This window comes from Bubalus kerabau, chromosome 4, assembly GCF_029407905.1.
Source record: "Bubalus kerabau isolate K-KA32 ecotype Philippines breed swamp buffalo chromosome 4, PCC_UOA_SB_1v2, whole genome shotgun sequence".
Classification (NCBI taxonomy): Eukaryota; Metazoa; Chordata; class Mammalia; order Artiodactyla; family Bovidae; genus Bubalus; species Bubalus kerabau.
Genome location: NC_073627.1, coordinates 14,610,716 through 14,627,534, shown reverse-complemented (window position 1 = coordinate 14,627,534; position 16,819 = coordinate 14,610,716). Strand labels below are relative to the sequence as shown.

Sequence of the window (16,819 nt, the reverse complement as noted above, 5' to 3'; positions counted from 1 at the left end):
CCAATTAGCTTTTATCAAGCACTGAATATGTAGAGCTTTGAACACACAGTTCTGCCTGGGCAGATTCTAATGGAAGGAGCCCTGGGAAATGACGATGGGAGACGTGTTTTGTTTTTAGAAGTCCTGTGGTTGACTATGACCCTTGGAGACCCACACCCAGCTGGCCGGAAGCTCACCTGTGCTGTCCACTCAGCTAGGAGGTGGGGGCCTTTCTACGGTGAGGAAACTGCTCCTTAGCATAAGGACTCATACAACCAAGGTCACAGACAGCAGGCTTCAAGAAAAGATCCCAGTCCAGGTCTTCTGACCACGTTCAGGGATTTCAACTGCTCTACACGAGGAGCAGAAAGGATCAGACTGTAGCCCAGACCAGCCCAAGGCCTGCGGCAGACTCTCACCTTGGGAGAGGAGATCCAGCAACGGCTTTTGGAGTGTCTAAACCTGAGTTCGGTGTGAAAGTGTATGGCTTTCTGGGAAGAAAATCTAGAGCTTTGAAGATCTTTTCCTCTTTTTTTTTCTTTTTGAAATTTCCCTTTACTTAAATGCACATGTAATTTTCAATGAAATGTCATCCGGTGTTATCACATTATGAGTCTGTAGTGTTTTGTTTCCTCTTCTTTTTTTTTTTAGCTTTTAATTTTATATCAGAGTATAGCTGATTAACAATGTTGTGGCAGTTTCAGTTCCACAGCAAAGGGACTCAGCCATCCATACGCATGCATCCATTCTGCCCCAACCTCCCCTCCCATCCAGGCTGCCACATAACATGGAGCAGAGTTCCATGTGCTATACAGTAGTCCTTGTTGGTTATCTGTTTTAGATATAGCAGTGTGTACGTGTTGATCTCAAGCTCCCTGACTATCCCTTCCTCCCGTCCTTTCCCTCCTCCTCTGTTTTTGCCCTGCTGATCCTTCTTTCTTCCCCTACCATACCAACCCCAAGCCCTTCCTAGGTAACCCGAGTTAACAAAAAATTGTGTGCACCCCATGTTTAACTTCATGTTTATATACATCATATGCAAATACACAGTGGCTGAGTGAGACAGGAAGCAGTGGCAGCTGTGCCTGCTGGCAGGGAGAAGCATTTTATCACTAACAGGGTTTAGAATTGCTGATGCAAGGTGATACTAAAAAGGAGACAAACTTCTAGGCACTTGTATTATTGCTTTAAGATTCTCTACAGACAAGGTACCCAATTATGGTCTACGCCTGCGACAGACTGCCCCATCTTCCCACCTTGGTATCACTGGAAACACACACACACATGCAGACAAATAAATGAGAACTTGTCACCCCATTTTTGTAAAACTGTCACCCGTTCCATGTCAACATTGTTCTCATTCATGTCTTTGTGTGAATAAAAGTATGTGTTATATTTGATAGATGATCTATTGTTTCTCAACCGTGTTGCATTGATGGGATCCATATTGCTTTTAGTGTTTATTGTTTCTTGAAGACTATTTTCTCTTTCATCCTGTTTCCCAGAGCAAGCACTCCCCACTGGGTCCCTACTCCTTGGAAGACTGACCCAGGGAGGCTGAGTTTTCCCCCCTCATCTCCAGCCCCGAGATCACAAGCCCAGGATGCCTGCAGCCTTTAAAGCCTCTTGAAGATACCATTTATACTTGAGCCTCTTCCTTGAACTTTTAGAGCCTGCAGATCTTTATCAGCAAAGTTGTTGTTCTTGTTTAGTTGCTAAGTTGTGTCCAACTCTTTTGCAGCCCCACGGACTGTAGCCTTCCAGGCTCCTCTATCTATGGGCAAGAATACTGGAGTGGGTGGCCATTTCCTTCTTCAGGGGATCTTCCTGACCCAGGGATTGAACTTGCTTCTCCTGCGTTGGCAGGCGGATTCTTTACCACTGACTCACCAGGGAAGTCCTTACCAGTAAAGGGTTTCAGGTAATTCTCCCTTTTCACATTTTTTTCACCTTTTATTCTTAAAACAATGAGCTTCCACAGGACGCAACCTTAAGAAGAGTGTGTGTTCCAAGCAAAGATGGGGTGCCCTCTCCCTCCCCCATTCCCAGACTTGAACCAATGGAAAATCTCCCAGTGACATTTCCTCCCTCCACAGTGGATCACCCACCATATCCCAAGATGACGTGTGTCATGCCAAGGTTGGCCTGAAAATAAAGGCTGAATGTCCCTTTGAAAAATAATTGACCTGGAAATTTCAGAAGAGACACAGTCCACAGCCTGCCATCACCCTATCCTCCCGAAGAGCTTGTGGATTTCCAATACATCTCACATCTGTTCTCTCCATGAGCTGAAATACGACTGTGCTACACAGGAAACCTAGAACCAGACCCAATCTTGGAGGCTGTTTGCACCTCCTGTGCCCATGAGGGCCTCATTTCAGCAGCGTGAACTTCCCTTACCTTGTTTCTTCCCTTTCCTTTTTTTTTTAATTAAAAGTATTTTTTCTTTCTTCCCTTTCCTTTTCTTCCTCACTTTCCCCCATCATAACCCATGCGGTCTTCCCCCAGGTTGTTCAGTGAAAATTGCAGGGTTTGGAGGTTGCTACCAGCACAGAGCTGAATCCAAGCAGGTCCCTTAAGATGAAATTGTACTTTAGAAGGCGAGGAGTCAGGGCGCTGGAGCCGATGCCCTGGTCCTGCTCTTCCTGGCTCTGACATGAGGATGGTCTAAGCATCACCTTCCTCCTCCAGAAGCCTCCTTCTCACCGCTGTCTCTGGATGGGGGAGACTATATAGGCAAAGCAGCCACAGTGTTAACACAAATCAGGTGGTCATGAACTTATCTACAGACTATAAAGCCTTTTCCTGTTTTTATAATGTATTATATTCAATTTATAAAACTAATAGAAAACACTTTATGAGACAGTAAGCTGGTAGTGTGGAGACCAGCGATCTTTGATGGGCACTGTGGGTGATGCAAAGACTTCTCAGGGGACCCCTGTACACTTCCTCTGCTCCTGTCCTTGTCCTGCCTGGCTGATCCCAACCCCAGCCACCATGCAGGTCCCTCCCTCCACCCCAGGGCTCCAGCCACCTCCTGGGGCCTTGCTGTGTCTATGGGTTTACTCTCTCGGATAGCAATGTCACTTGATTCGAGTGGACGAGGCCACCACAGGCAGCCAGCTCCTAGGAGAAGCTGTGAGGTCCCACTCAGAGGGATGAAGCTCTCAAGCAACATGAGAGGAAGAGGAGAAAGTGAACTCAGAATAAGCTCCACATGATTCTGTGGGTGAGGTATTAAGGACCCTTGAACAACCCAGACTAATCTCTTTCATTTGCTGGGATCCTATTCAGGTGTTCTTCAGGGAGAAAGTCACACAAAAGAGTATTAATCACCAGGAAAAGTGCATCCCGGTACATCCTGATGTAGTTCATGTGTAGCTACGTCTCCCCTCCAACTTCCCTTTCACTCCCTGACATCTCACCACGCAAATAACAGAACAGGAAGTGAGAGTGAGGGACGGGGACCGGGGTGGGGTTTCCTGCCTATGATCTGAGCCACCCTGGGGGGACCTTCCCCTGCCCAGGACAAATCCCCATTCTTTCATCACCGCCAAAACCCCAGCATCACAGGTGGAAACTTCAGAATTCGTCATCACTCATTATACCATGCAGCTTGGTATTTTGACTATCCCTGACATATAACTCCCTAGCAAGATAAAACTATGTGAGGTGAAGGTTGCTCCATGGTGTCTGACTCTTTGCAACCTCATGCACTATGGCCCGCCAGGCTCTTACTCCATGGGATTCTCCAGGCGAGAATACTGCAGTGGGTTGCCATGCCCTCCTCCAGGGGATCTTCCTGACCCAGGGATCAAACCCAGGTCTTCTGCACTGCAAGCAGATTCTTTACTATCTGAGCCACCAACATGAAATCAGTTATCACAGCATGTAACACTATAGCTTCTCTTTATATTTCCCGTCATTGTTGCCTCCTTCCACCGTGCTCCAGGGCAGTGAGACAGCACCAGGGCACAACCGTCCTGACTGTCAGGTCACAGGGTGTGGCAGGATCCTCTCGCTGTGCTTATCAGGGATGCATTTTATGGAAGTAACTTACTCGAGTGACCATGTCTCTGGAGAGAGCCCCCACGTGCGCTGGAATGTGGCTCCTTGCAGGGTTCTAAGGCCGCAGCCTTCAAGCCTGGCATCTCCTGGTCTGTGCACTAGATTAGTGACCCGTGGACATCAGGGTTTCTGTGCGACCTTTGGGAGCAGGTAGATGAGGACGGCCTCTGTTAGACTTACAGCCTTTCTCTCACTGACTGCGTATGATCCAGGCCCCCAGGCTCATCAGGGGATATTCCACAGCCCTGACCAAAGACCACGGGCAGACTTCAGACACCAGGGTGGGTGGTGTGCCTGGGTTACCCCAGGCAATGGGGTGACTGCAGCCACCATGGTGCACATGGATCCAGTGGGGATGTGGGCTTGCACTGCCCTGTATGGACCCATGGCTTGATCACAGCCAATCAAGATGGAAATTGTTGTTGTTCAGTCACCAAGTTGTGGCCGACGCTTTGCAACCCCATGTACCGTAGCACGCCAGGCTTCCCTGTTCTTCACTATCTCCCAGAGTTTGCTCAAATTCATGTCTGTTGAGTCAGTGATGCTATTTAACCTTCTCATGAACATGGAAGGTAGGGGTGTAAAGGACTGCATACAGCTCCTGGAGGGCGTTGTACCTGCTTGTCTCAGCTCAGCTGTCTGAAGCTGGCTGGGCAAATGAGTAGGGTGGAGGCACTTACTGATTTTCTAGAATCTCCTATCAGAATACCCATATCCTCAGGAAGGAAAAGCCTCTAAGGTCTAAGTTGAGACCTCACACATTCAAGGGACTTGCAGACCGTGAGTTGGGGGAAAGGGAAGGAAGATGCATCCGAGGGGTATCAGGAGGAGAAAGAGGAGCTTTGGAGAGAATGACTGATTTACTTGCTTTGTAACTTGCCCAGTAGGGGCTTTGGTGGGTAGGGTGTGGGCACACAGGAGTACAGGGACAGTGCGGGGTAGGAACTCAGGATGGCCACACAGACTTCCCCAGTTCTAGAAACTTCTGTGCTGTGACCAAGGATCTTTGCTCCGTGGCTACAGAGAAGTCAGAGAATCAAGGCCATATACTGCTAAGCACCAAGGCACACGCTGCCTGGTTTAGAACTCAAACAGCTGTACATACACGCAGCTTGTCCTAGGCCGAAATGAATATTAGCATTCATGAACTATCCTAAAACTCTCAACACCCCTCAATTCACTTCATGAGCCCTGTGGGCTAAGAAGAGACTCCCAGCCCTGACTTCCAGGAGCTCAGAACTCAGATAAAGATAAGCAAACACTTCCCTGAAGTTCAGGGATGATGCCTGGGAGGCAGAGTGGTCCAAGCAGGATGCGGTCACTCTGCCTGGGGAAGGGGAGAGCAGTCAGGAAAGTCTCACCTGAGCAGGTAACACATGCTCACAGATAAGAGACAAGGAGGCTTCCAGCAGGGATCGGGCAGCCTTGCCCACACACAGCTGGGGAGGAGGGAGGAAGGACCGGGAGCTGGCACCATCTGAACTTCACTCTCAGGTCAAAAAGTGATCTTGTGAAACCCTAACAGAACCTTGTTCCTCTCTGAGACCAGTATTGCGGCCAGCGGGCTGCATGGCGCCTCTGTGAGCCCCAGATAACATGGCAGCTTCTGAGATCTCAGCACACAGATAAGGAACCTGGACATTTTGTCTTCTGGTCATTCCTGTTTAACTCACCCCTCGGGAGGGGGGTGGGAGGATGGGGGAGTAAGACGAAACCCTGGTGAAGAAACAGGCTGGCAGAGCCACCTGCCCAGGGGACCTTTGGAGGATACTACTCCCTGGGGCCTTGATGTTCTAATCAGCAAAACGGGACATGACATGACCTGCCTCCTGGAATACGCCTAGCCAGAACATGGAACAGAACAGAGGCCAGAACAGGGGATGCTGCTGTGTGTAAAGGTGGTGCCAACAAGACGTTATGAATAGATGCTCCTCGAACAACAAGGTGACCAGTTAGACACACAAGTTAGACACACACCTCTCACCAGACACCAGCATCATTCCAAAAGGATCAGAAATGTAAATGTAAATGTAAATGTAAATGCAGGAAGACCCTAAAAGGAAAGCATTAAAAAAAAAAAAAAAAAAAAAGCACCTTTCATCACCTAAAAAAAACAACCCAGAAACAATAAAAGAGGAAAATGTTTTAGTTAAAAAACTTTTTTAATGGCCAAAATAACTATGACACAAAGTGCAAAGATGAATGATACCAGGCTATTCATACTATGTAGGAAGGACTAATCTTTATATTCTAAGAGCTCTTACAGACCAGTGAACAAATAGTTCACCAAAAAAAGAAATACAAATGTAGCCCCTTCAAACACATGATATGCTCAAACTCATTCATGATAACAGAAATTAATTTCAAAACGATATCAAGAAACCGTTTTCCATATATCTGATCAGCAAAAGCCTAGAGTTTAACCGTACACGGGTGGGCAGCACAGGAACACTTACGACCCTGCTGGGGCTCCAGGGCGGGAGGGCGGTGAAATGGTACAAATTCCAGTAGAGAGAGGGCTCTTGCTCAGCAATTTCACTTCTAAGAGTTTATCAGATCTATGTAAAAACTAATGTTTGAGAGGAACTGATCACTAAATAGCGTGTTTGGAATCTACACCGTTATTTGAGCCTTACTTTTTAAATATCTCTGAACAGTCTTAAGCTTTGTCAATATTATCACTTACTGATATTTATATTTAAAATATGGCATTGTATATTGCATTACTGCCTTTCACAGTAATGTTACAATGAGAAGATGAATTTGTTCATTATTTTTCCTGATGGTAGATGTGAAATGGTGCTTCAAAAAATTGTCTTTATGTATGTTCATGTGTGTGAGTGTGTGTGTACTGGGACATACTTTTTTTTTTTAGAGAAATAATATGGTAAATGTTTTAACATTGTAACATTTAACATTCCCCCCTCAAGAGATGGGAGGCCCAATTCTTTGGGAATAGGGGCGTCGAGGTCTTTCTGGCTACTTCCTGCTGAACTGGGGCGGCGAGGGGTATTGGGCCTCCCCCTTTTGCTAGTCTCAATCTTCAGAGTCCTTATAGCGGTGTCCAAGGGTGTGTGATATTTTCCGTGGTCAGCTGTAGTTTTATATCTTTGTTGAACTGGCACTGCATGTTGTAGCTGGTTGACCTGGTGGCAGAGGCTTAGCCTCTATGGTCTCAAAATTGGAGACTACTGCATACCCGGCTCTTCTTTTTCCATCCAAGACAAAGCTGCTTCCATCAGTGTACCAGATTTCTTCAGAATTGGTCAGAGGATCTTCTGACAATCCCTCTCGGGGTTTTGTCCAATGGTCCAAGGTTTCTAGACAAGAGTGAAAGAGGAGAGAGCCCTTAACCGGAGGTCTTCTGGAATCTGAGACTGGGCCGCGTGAGCTTTCTGCTGAGTTCATTTTTCGCTGTCCCGGTTTCCAGCACGATGGGCCTTCCCCTGCGCTGGGTTTCTTCGCTTTCGCTTCTAGCGCGGGAGCTTCGCTGAGTTGGGCTCCTGCTGTGCTTGGCCTCTTCCACGCGGAGGTTGTTTCAGCCAGGTTAAACCCGAGTCACGGCACCATAGATGTCACGCGAGTGTATGTTCCTCGGTTCTTTGTCTCGTGGGACATACGTTTTAAGTATAAACTGGCTCTTTCAAAATAGCGCTGCCATCTGAAACCTGCTAGGGTGTAGAAGAACTTGATGGAGGGTTTTTTTAAAAGCCCTAGTGAAAAAAAAAAAAAAAAGCCCTAGTGAAGTTAATAATGAATTTTAAAAATATATATTCAAAGTTCATGTATTGGTTTTGAAAACTTTATTAAAATTAAGAGAACAATCATATGTACTCACATTAAAAATAGACCTAATGTTTGAAAAATTTTGTATGTTCACATTTGGAAGATGTAAGTTAAATTGCCAGTTGGTACTATGCTCCAGAGTAAAAATCTGGGTGTTTAAAAAGCCAAATTAACAAAACAAGGTGAAGTATTAGGCTAAAAATATAGGATAGTATATCTATAATCCTGGGATAGGCAGGCTTTTTATGTCTTTAGTTTTAAAAATCTTTATTTTGAAATAATTTGGAGATGTTACAAAAACACTTACCAGATTCCCTAAACAGTTAATATTTTAACACAGTTGCTTTTTCTCTCTCTTCCTTTCTCTCTCATATATATGTGATGTATATAACCATATATTTATTTGTATGCTGTGTCCTTCACAGTGTATCATATTGAGATAGGCTGGGACCTGGGATCCTTTGCTTGAACTTACATCTGTCTCCTGGAGCAACAGAATACAAAGAAACTACAAGGGAATAAAAGTAACTGCCTACCTGCTCAGTTGGGGTCCAATCATGAACAAGATACAAAAAGGCCACAAACCAACTGGCATTTCTGAGGGGCTAGGAGCAAAAGCTGGGTCCCCCACAGGATCTCTGCACACAGCATCACCAAGAGGGTGGACCCACCACCTAAGCACCCCCTCCAGCCCAACCCACTGATCAGCCCCCACTCTCACACCATTTAAGGAACCAGCTCACCCTCCTCAGAGAGCAGGCAAAGGGCACCTGTTACTTATTTTTATTCCCTAGTGCTGCACGAGTCCCAGTACAGCTTTGTCTGAATTCCTTGTCTGGCTTCTCAACAATTTTTATTGATTCAAGAGCTCAAGGACCCTGGTCTGTAACAGTATCAAGAGGGAAGTGATATCTATTTGTCTCATTACAGATAATGTCAACTTGGATCACTTGCTGAAGGTAGTATCTGCTTGGTTTCCCCACTTTTATTCTTTTGTAATTAATAAGTATTATGTGAGAGATAATTTGAGACTATTAAATACACTGTTGGGCACGAAGCGTGCCCACACTTAGTTGTGATCCACACTAAGCCTTTGACTGTGTGGATCACAATAAACTGTGGAAAATTCTGAAAGAGATGGGAATACCAGACCACCTGACCTGCCTCTTGAGAAATCTGTATGCAGGTCAGAAAGCAACAGTTAGAACGGGACATGGAACAACAGACTGGTTCCAAATAGGAAAAGGAGTACATCAAGGCTGTATATTGTCACCCTGCTTGTTTAACTTATATGCAGAGTACCTCATGAGAAACGCTGGACTGGAAGAAACACAAGCTGGACTCAAGATTGCCGGGAGAAATATCAATAACCTCAGATATGCAGATGACACCACCCTTATGGCAGAAAGTGAAGAGGAACTCAAAAGCCTCTTGATGAAAGTGAAAGTGGAGGGTGACAAAGTTGGCTTAAAGCTCAACATTCAGAAAACGAAGATCATGGCATCCAGTCCCATCACTTCATGGGAAATAGATGGGGAAACAGTGGAAACAGTGTCAGACTTTATTTTTTTGGGCTCCAAAATCACTGCAGATGGTGACTGCAGCCATGAAATTAAAAGACGCTTACTCCTTGGAAGGAAAGTTATGACTAACCTAGATAGCATATTCAAAAGCAGAGACATTACTTTGCCAACAAAGGTCTGTCTAGTCAAGGCTATGGTTTTTCCTGTGGTCACGTATGGATGTGAGAGTTGGACTGTGAAGAAGGCTGAGTGCCGAAGAATTGATGCTTTTGAACTGTGGTGTTGGAGAAGACTCTTGAGAGTCCCTTGGACTGTAAGGAGATCCAACCAGTCCCTTCTGAAGGAGATCAGCCCTGGATTTCTTTGGAAGGAATGATGCTAAAGCTGAAACTCCAGTACTTTGGCTACCTCATGCGAAGAGTTGACTCATTGGAAAAGACTGATGCTGGGAGGGATTGGGGGCAGGAGGAGAAGAGGACGACAGAGGATGAGATGGCTGGATGGCATCACTGACTTGATGGACGTGAGTCTCAGTGAACTCCGGGAGTTGGTGATGGACAGGGAGGCCTGGCATGCTGCGATTCATGGGGTCGCAAAGAGTCGGACATGACTGAGCAACTGAACTGAACTGAAATACACTGTTTCCCATAAAACTTCTACATCCTGGTTTTTAAAAAATTATGCAAGTTCAATATTCTTTACATCCTAAATGTATACTAAGGGGAAAACTGGTCAAATTAGTGATGGCAGGTACACACAGTGGAATACTATGCAGGCGAGGAAAAGAATACAAAGTTCTTTAGTAACAAAAGGAAAAGCTCTTCAAGAAACAGCAGTGAGGGACTTCCCTGGCAGCCCAGTGGTTGTGACTCCATGCTTCCACTGCAGGGGGCACAGGGTTCCATCCTTGGTCGGGCAACTAGAATCCTGCAAACCACATGGAGTGGCCAAAAAAAGAGAAAGAAACAGCATTAAATTAAAAAGAATTGTGCATCCCTTAAATGTGGGCTGTGGTAGTGATTTCCTAGGATGGAAAGGGAGAGAAAAAGGAACCTGTCTACCACATGCTCAAGAATTTGGGGGTGGGGGCGGGGGCAGGGCCCCATGGGTCAGGCTGGGTGGTCACCTGAAGTGCTGGCAACCCTGCGCCATCTCCCGAGTCCCTTTGTGATGACCAGGGTCCAAGAGCCTAGTGGCTGGGGAGAAGGACAAGTGCAGTGAGCAGAACAGAGAGTGAAAGGCTCAGCACATGGGCACCAACATACATCTTCCAGGGATTCTTTCACTGTAAAACCCACAGCAAAGCGTCCTTGCAAAAAATCACAGATCCGACGGTAAATCCTGAAGCAAACGTGGTCACCATGTCAGACATCTGAGACTTTCACGGTGAGAGGACCGCCCACTGGGCTCAGGGGCCCCTAGACTCGCTCAGAGCCGGATCCGCCCCTTCTCACTGTGGCTCCTCCCTTTCGCACCGTGGCCCCGCCCCTTCTCACCATGGCTCCTCCCCCTACGCTCGGCTTAGGCTGCTTAGTTGTCGGAAACCCAGAGAAGCCTTGATGGCCTCGAGCAGTGTGACGTGAGCCTCAAGAGACGAGTAAACAAAGGTGGTTGTTGAGGTATCCACTGCCGGACACACATGCTCAATCATGTCTTAAACTCCACAGACAGGTGAAATGCGCACATGAGTCACAGGATGGTCCTGGAGCCCCAGAAGGTCTCCAGGACCCTATGTCCGTGGGGTTTAGGACCACCCTAGGGAGGGACACCCCCAGCCCCTGCCCTCTCAGGGGAGTGGGGTGGAGTAGAGGTGTGGCTGAGCAGGGCCCCCTCCCTCAGATGGGCTACAGGGGGAACGTCTTTCTCTGTGGGGCGGGGGGTGGGACTTCTGTCATGACCACAGTGTCCCTCCAAGCACAGTTGTGACTTTTTCCATCAGAGAGAGAGAGGCCTGGCTCCCACCCACCCCAGAGGAGGACACATCGTGGAGTGGCTTTGGGGAGTGGGCCCCTGAGTGGGCAGCAAAGGGAGTGACCAGTGACAGATGTGACCACGGTCTTTCCCAGGAGAGACCAGGCAACCTGAGTCATTGCAGGCAGCCTCTTGAAGGACACAGCACCTGCCGAGGGTCCTTTCCTTATACCTCTCAGTGCTCTGAGGTCTCAAGGGGCCTCAACTTGTCAGTGACCTGGTCAGGGAAGCGGGGCAGAGTCTTGAATGTCTGTGCCGGTGAGGACTGACCACTGCACTGAGCAGTGTCTTTTACTCTGCAACTTCCTCCTTCCTCATTTCATTCTCTTCAGTGATGACAGTGGTGACTTTTGCCATTTCTTTATTTTTAATTTGGGGGGTGGGGTGGGGATCAGGCAAGACTAAGTCAGTTTGATCAGTCCTCAGACTTGGGGGGGATCCTTAACTGGTCCCTGAAATTCAGAGCTAAAATGTTGGTTTGCTAGATTCTGGTTGAAGCTTGTTCTCCTTAAGGAGCCAGATCGTGTGCAGCTGTGAAATAGACCAAGTTATAAATCACACAACATTAAGTATCCGAAAACCACAAACAGGCTATTTCCATAGACACCCAGGCATCCATCAGAACGCACAGCATCACTTAGAGGAGAACGGGCCCTGGGAAGCCGGCCACCTCGGATGAGGCCAGAGCCCTGCACTCTGTTCACAAACACCCCAAACAGTAAATCTCACTGTGGTGTGAGATGAAGTGGGATAAGCTCCGACCTCCTGTGTGAACTATGAAACCCAAGCTAGCTGGTGTAGGTGGTGGCAGTTGTCCCTGGTCCTGACCTCTGACCCTCACTGCCACCTGCTATGAGCGCCAGGAGGTGAATTCTCAGTGACTGTCCATGGCAAGGAGTATGGATAAAGGGACTGATGGCTGTCAGCTTATCACAGAAACCTTGGGTCAGAGGTGGCGGAGAGCCCAGCTGAACCGTGGAGCCCTGAGCTGGCGCAACCTCACCAAACGCTTCACCATCTTCCCACAGCTTCTCGTCTATGAAACAGGGACAAGGAGCTGTTTCGAGGAGGAGACCCCACCTGGCCACACCACCCAGGCCTGGCTGCCTCCACAGCTATGGGGCTGTCATACTGGACATGCTGGCACCAGTGTCCAGCAGCACCCAGAGCTCAGAGCAGGAGCCTAGGGGTGTTTGCACGGGAGCAGATGGACAAGACAACCTAGGGATGAGCCCCAAGATGCTGCCTTAACAGGAAGTTTTGCTCACTGCCCACGAGGGGCTGATCCTCCTACCAAACTCACAGGGAAACAGAGCTTCCGGCAGGCGCCTGGGCCCCCCTGCCTGAGTGGAAGGACGGAGACCAGACCTGAGTAGCCCACCCGAGGTTCCCTACCCTCCCCACTCAAGCTCCACTGCAGGGACCCTCCTCCCCGGGCCGGGTCAGGCTGGGCTCCACCTGCTGTAGGAGCCGTGTCTGAGGGCGCGGGACTGTCTCTCCTGGCAGCCCGTCCCCACCCCATGCAGATGTTTCCTGCTGATGCTGCACATTTCTGCTTTAATGCGAGGCCTGCCCAGCACTGAGCACGTGGTGGAAATATGCCGACACAGCCATTTATCTCCCTGTGTTGCAATTCACCCTCTTGGGGCAAAGTTCCAGCTGATGCCTCCAGAGGCGCTGAGGCTGAACTAGAATCTCGGTTCTCCAAGGACCCAGGCGGCCCGGAACCCAGGGCGCGGCAGGAAAAGTGGTTGGGAGTGACGCATCGTGGGCCAGGGGAGCCGTCTGACCACAGTCGCTCAGAGGATGTGAGACATGAGGGCACTGCAATAGCCCCACGCCTGCAACAGGGGGACGAGCATGGCTGGCCCTGCAGGGGCCACTGCCCCCACGCAGGTGGGAAGCAGCTAAAGGACCTGTCTCAGAGCCCTCGGGCTGCTGCTTCATCCTGAAGACTTGGAAGGTGGCGGCAGTCGCCCCCTGAGTATTGCCAGAGGTGCGAGTGTGTGGAACGGAACGCAGAGCCAGAGGAGGAAACTGCCACCATGGGGGCGGGGCTCCAGCAGGCAGGTTCCCCTGAGTCTGACCCCTAGGGTGGCATCTGGGTGACGCCCTTCTTCCTTGGGCTTCTCAGAACTTAGCTCCACACGCCACCACCAGCCCTGGACCAGCCCTATTTGCTCTGCCTTGTTCACCGACTTGACTCCAGTCAGCTGATCTGCACCCTTGGTCTTGATCAAGCCCACAGATGGTGGTACACTTGCCAAGCCTCTGCCAGGGGCTCCACATCCCCCCCACCTGACAGCCGAGGTCTCTCTAGGATCCTACCCCTCCCCTTGGATGGCAGGCTGCTCCTTTTGCAGCCTTGGCCTTGGATGTCCAACTCCTTGGCTGGACTGATCTTCACCCCCACCCACCCCTATCTCCAGTCACTTCCTCAGTGAGACCCGCCCCACAACTTAAATCGTAACGCCCGCTACACATACCCTCCCTCCCCCTTGAATTAATACACGGTGCAGCGTTCTCACTTATCTGCCTCACAAACACGGACAGCAAAGCCAGTCTGTAAGCTCCATGGGGGCATTGATTTTTAATGTTTTTACTATGGAAAATTTCAAACATAAATGCAAAAGTAGACAAAACAGTATGATGAGCCCAACGTCCCGTTACCCAGTTTCAGCAACGCTCAACCCTTGGCCTGTCTTATTCAGTCTCTGCCCCACCTTCGCACGTACCACATTTGCCTGTAAATGCTGCCAAAATAGATGCACTTTTAAAGAATTTAACCACACTACCATTATCACCTAAAAATTTAGTAGTCTTGAAACCAAATAAACGGCCCATGTCCAGAATTCCCCAGTTGTCTCATTTCATACAGCTGTTGTTTTTAAACATCAGAATCCAGAGTCTAAAAAAGGCAATGTGTTAATACGCCCCCAGCTTTATGAATAACACTCTCCTTCGTTTTAATTTCTTGTTGAAGCAATTTCTTGTTGCTTACCCTGTAGAATGTACCACATCCTGGCTCCAGCGGGCTGGGTCCCCAGGTTGCCTGGCTATCCTTCTGTGCCAGTATTTCCTGCAAGCCTGTAATGGACACAGAGATTGCCCCACGTCAGGTTCACTTTCAGAGAAGGCAATGGCACCCCACTCCAGTACTCTTGGCTGAGGGTCAGACACGACTGAGCGACTTCACTTTCCCTTTTCACTTTCATTCCTTGGAGAAGGAAATGGAACCCACTCCAGTGTTCTTGCCTGGAGAATCCCAGGGACGGGGGAGCCTGGTGGCCGACTTAGCAGCAGCAGTAGCAGCAGATTCGCTTTTCAGCAAGAGCACATCCTCACTGGGCTTCCCGGCATGTCTCCTGGGGGCTTCCTCAAGGATATTGCCCTTGACCAAGGGTCCAGGGCTGTCCAAGGCTGCTTTTACCTTCCCTACCTCCCTGTATCTGTCAGCTGGGTGTTTCTCTAAGAACCTTCTTGACTGTGTGGTTACTGTTCATTCAGGAAAAGCAGGATAAATTACTGCTGCTTTCCTTTCCTTACCCATTTTTTCGAGTAATGAGTTGGTTTCCGGCATTTCCCAAAGGTTACTGAGAGCCTCTCCTTCTTTGTCAAACAGCTTCATTGAGAGAGAGCTCCTTTTTTTCCCCCTCCAAGTTTTCATTCTTTTCTGGATAGCCGTGGACTCATGCATTGTAATTTATTTATCGTGTTTCAACCCATTTTGGTCACTATACTTCCTGATGCTCTCCTGTCCCGCCTGTGGCCAGGGGGGCCCCTTCCCATCAGCTGCGTGTCATTGGACGAGAGTCAGGATGGCCCAGGCTCATGTGGGCGCCCAACCCTGGCAGCCCAGGCCCCAAAGAAGGACCAGGGCAAGAGTGGGCTGTGGCCCCAAGGGGACAAGCACACGTGAGAACCTCCTTTCCAGACAAAGCCCTGTGCTTCTGCAGGAGCTTGCGAGGGGCTCCTGCAATGCTCTTTTTTCTGGAGGTAATAATGCTTGCTCTCAGCCCCTCAAAGCTCCCCTCTCCCTTTTCAACCTGCTGTGACGGCCCCTGTCCTGTTTTCCTGGTTGTTACAGGGTTTTTGGTTCCAAGGGCTCCACGGCTTCCCAGCCTGGATCCCAAGGCCGGCAAACCACCCTCGACACCTGTGCCAGACCTCACGCTCCATGCTCTGTGCTTCTGAGCTTCCGATATGTTTCTAAAGCCAAACAAAACCAGACACTGGCCCTGGCACTGCCTCCTTGATGCCATCCCGATGTGTCAATTCACTCCTCCCGCAGGTGCCATGGTTTCAGTCACAGGGGTGCCTACCATCCTCCACCACGTCCCCCCCACCTCCAGATTCCCATCACACTGTCAGCCTCCAAGTCCTGTCCCAGGGACCCTCCTCCGCAGGTATGTTGGGCATACATCTGGGTGGACCCCTCGCCTCCTGTCTGGGCCCCCTCCTCCTCCATCAACTCCTCCACTGTGTCTTCCTGGTTTGGGAGTTGCCTCGGTCACCACCATCGCCACCATCACTCAATCCAAGCCATGCTCTTCACTCCATAAGTCCACAGACCTCTGGGCCGCCAGCCCCACTCCCATCCCCTCTTCCCAAATAAAGCAAAAACAATTCGCATCTCCTTCCAGCACCACCTTTGACAGGACACATTGCCGTCTGCAAGCAGTTTTCCCCATTTCGCTTGTGGGAAGGACGTACCCATTCAGAAAGCAGACCTTTCTGCCTCCTCTTTTAAATCCAAAATAATCTAAGAAAAGAGCTGGGCTCCACGGAATAGTTTCCTAGCACCCTTAACGTTGATGGTTAAGCAAAATGCTCCAACACACACGTGTGTTCCCTTACCTGCTGGCTGGTGAGAAAAGCCCAAAGCTGTCTTTTGTGCAGAAGCAGGCTCTCTGCTCCCTCAAAGTGAGGCTGTATCAGGTGAGGCTCATTCCCTACAGACACGGGCCCCATTTGGCACTCAGGTGAGATCATTTACCTGCGGACATGAACACTACTCTGGTGAGGCTGTTCACCTGCAGCGCGGGGTCCCCCCTCAGCACTTGGCATGGCTTCGTGGCATCTAGGTCCCACCTTCCTGTCTGGAGAGGCCCATCTACGTGGATTCTTGCCCTGCGTGTTCCTCTTCCCCTTCTCCTTTCCCTTGACATCTGCCTCTCCTTCTTTGTCAAACAGCTTCATTGAGAGAGAGCTCACACACCATACAACCCACCATCTGAAGTGTACAATTCAGTGAGTGGTCTTCAGCCCATTCACAAGGTTGTGAGACCAGCACCTAATCTCAGCACATTTTCATCACACACCAGAGACCCCACACCAGCAGTGGTCACTCTCAGTCTCCCCCTCGCAGCCCCTGGCAAACACTCATCTCTTTCTTTCAGTGGATTTGCTTTTTCTGGACATTTCACATAAATGGAATTGTGGCTCTTTTTCACTGAGCATCACATTGTCAGGGGTCACGCACGTTGCAGTCT

General features: G+C 49.2%; 1 long non-coding RNA gene across 1 annotated transcript; it reads right to left on the bottom strand.

Moving 5' to 3' along the window:
• Positions 1–9,744: 9,744 nt before the first annotated feature.
• LOC129651159 (uncharacterized) lies at positions 9,745–16,303 on the bottom strand. The gene is made up of 3 exons (XR_008714051.1): positions 16,185–16,303; positions 14,329–14,414; positions 9,745–10,283 (listed from the first exon to the last, which is right to left on the bottom strand). It is a non-coding gene; the product is annotated as an uncharacterized LOC129651159 (long non-coding RNA).
• Positions 16,304–16,819: the final 516 nt, after the last annotated feature.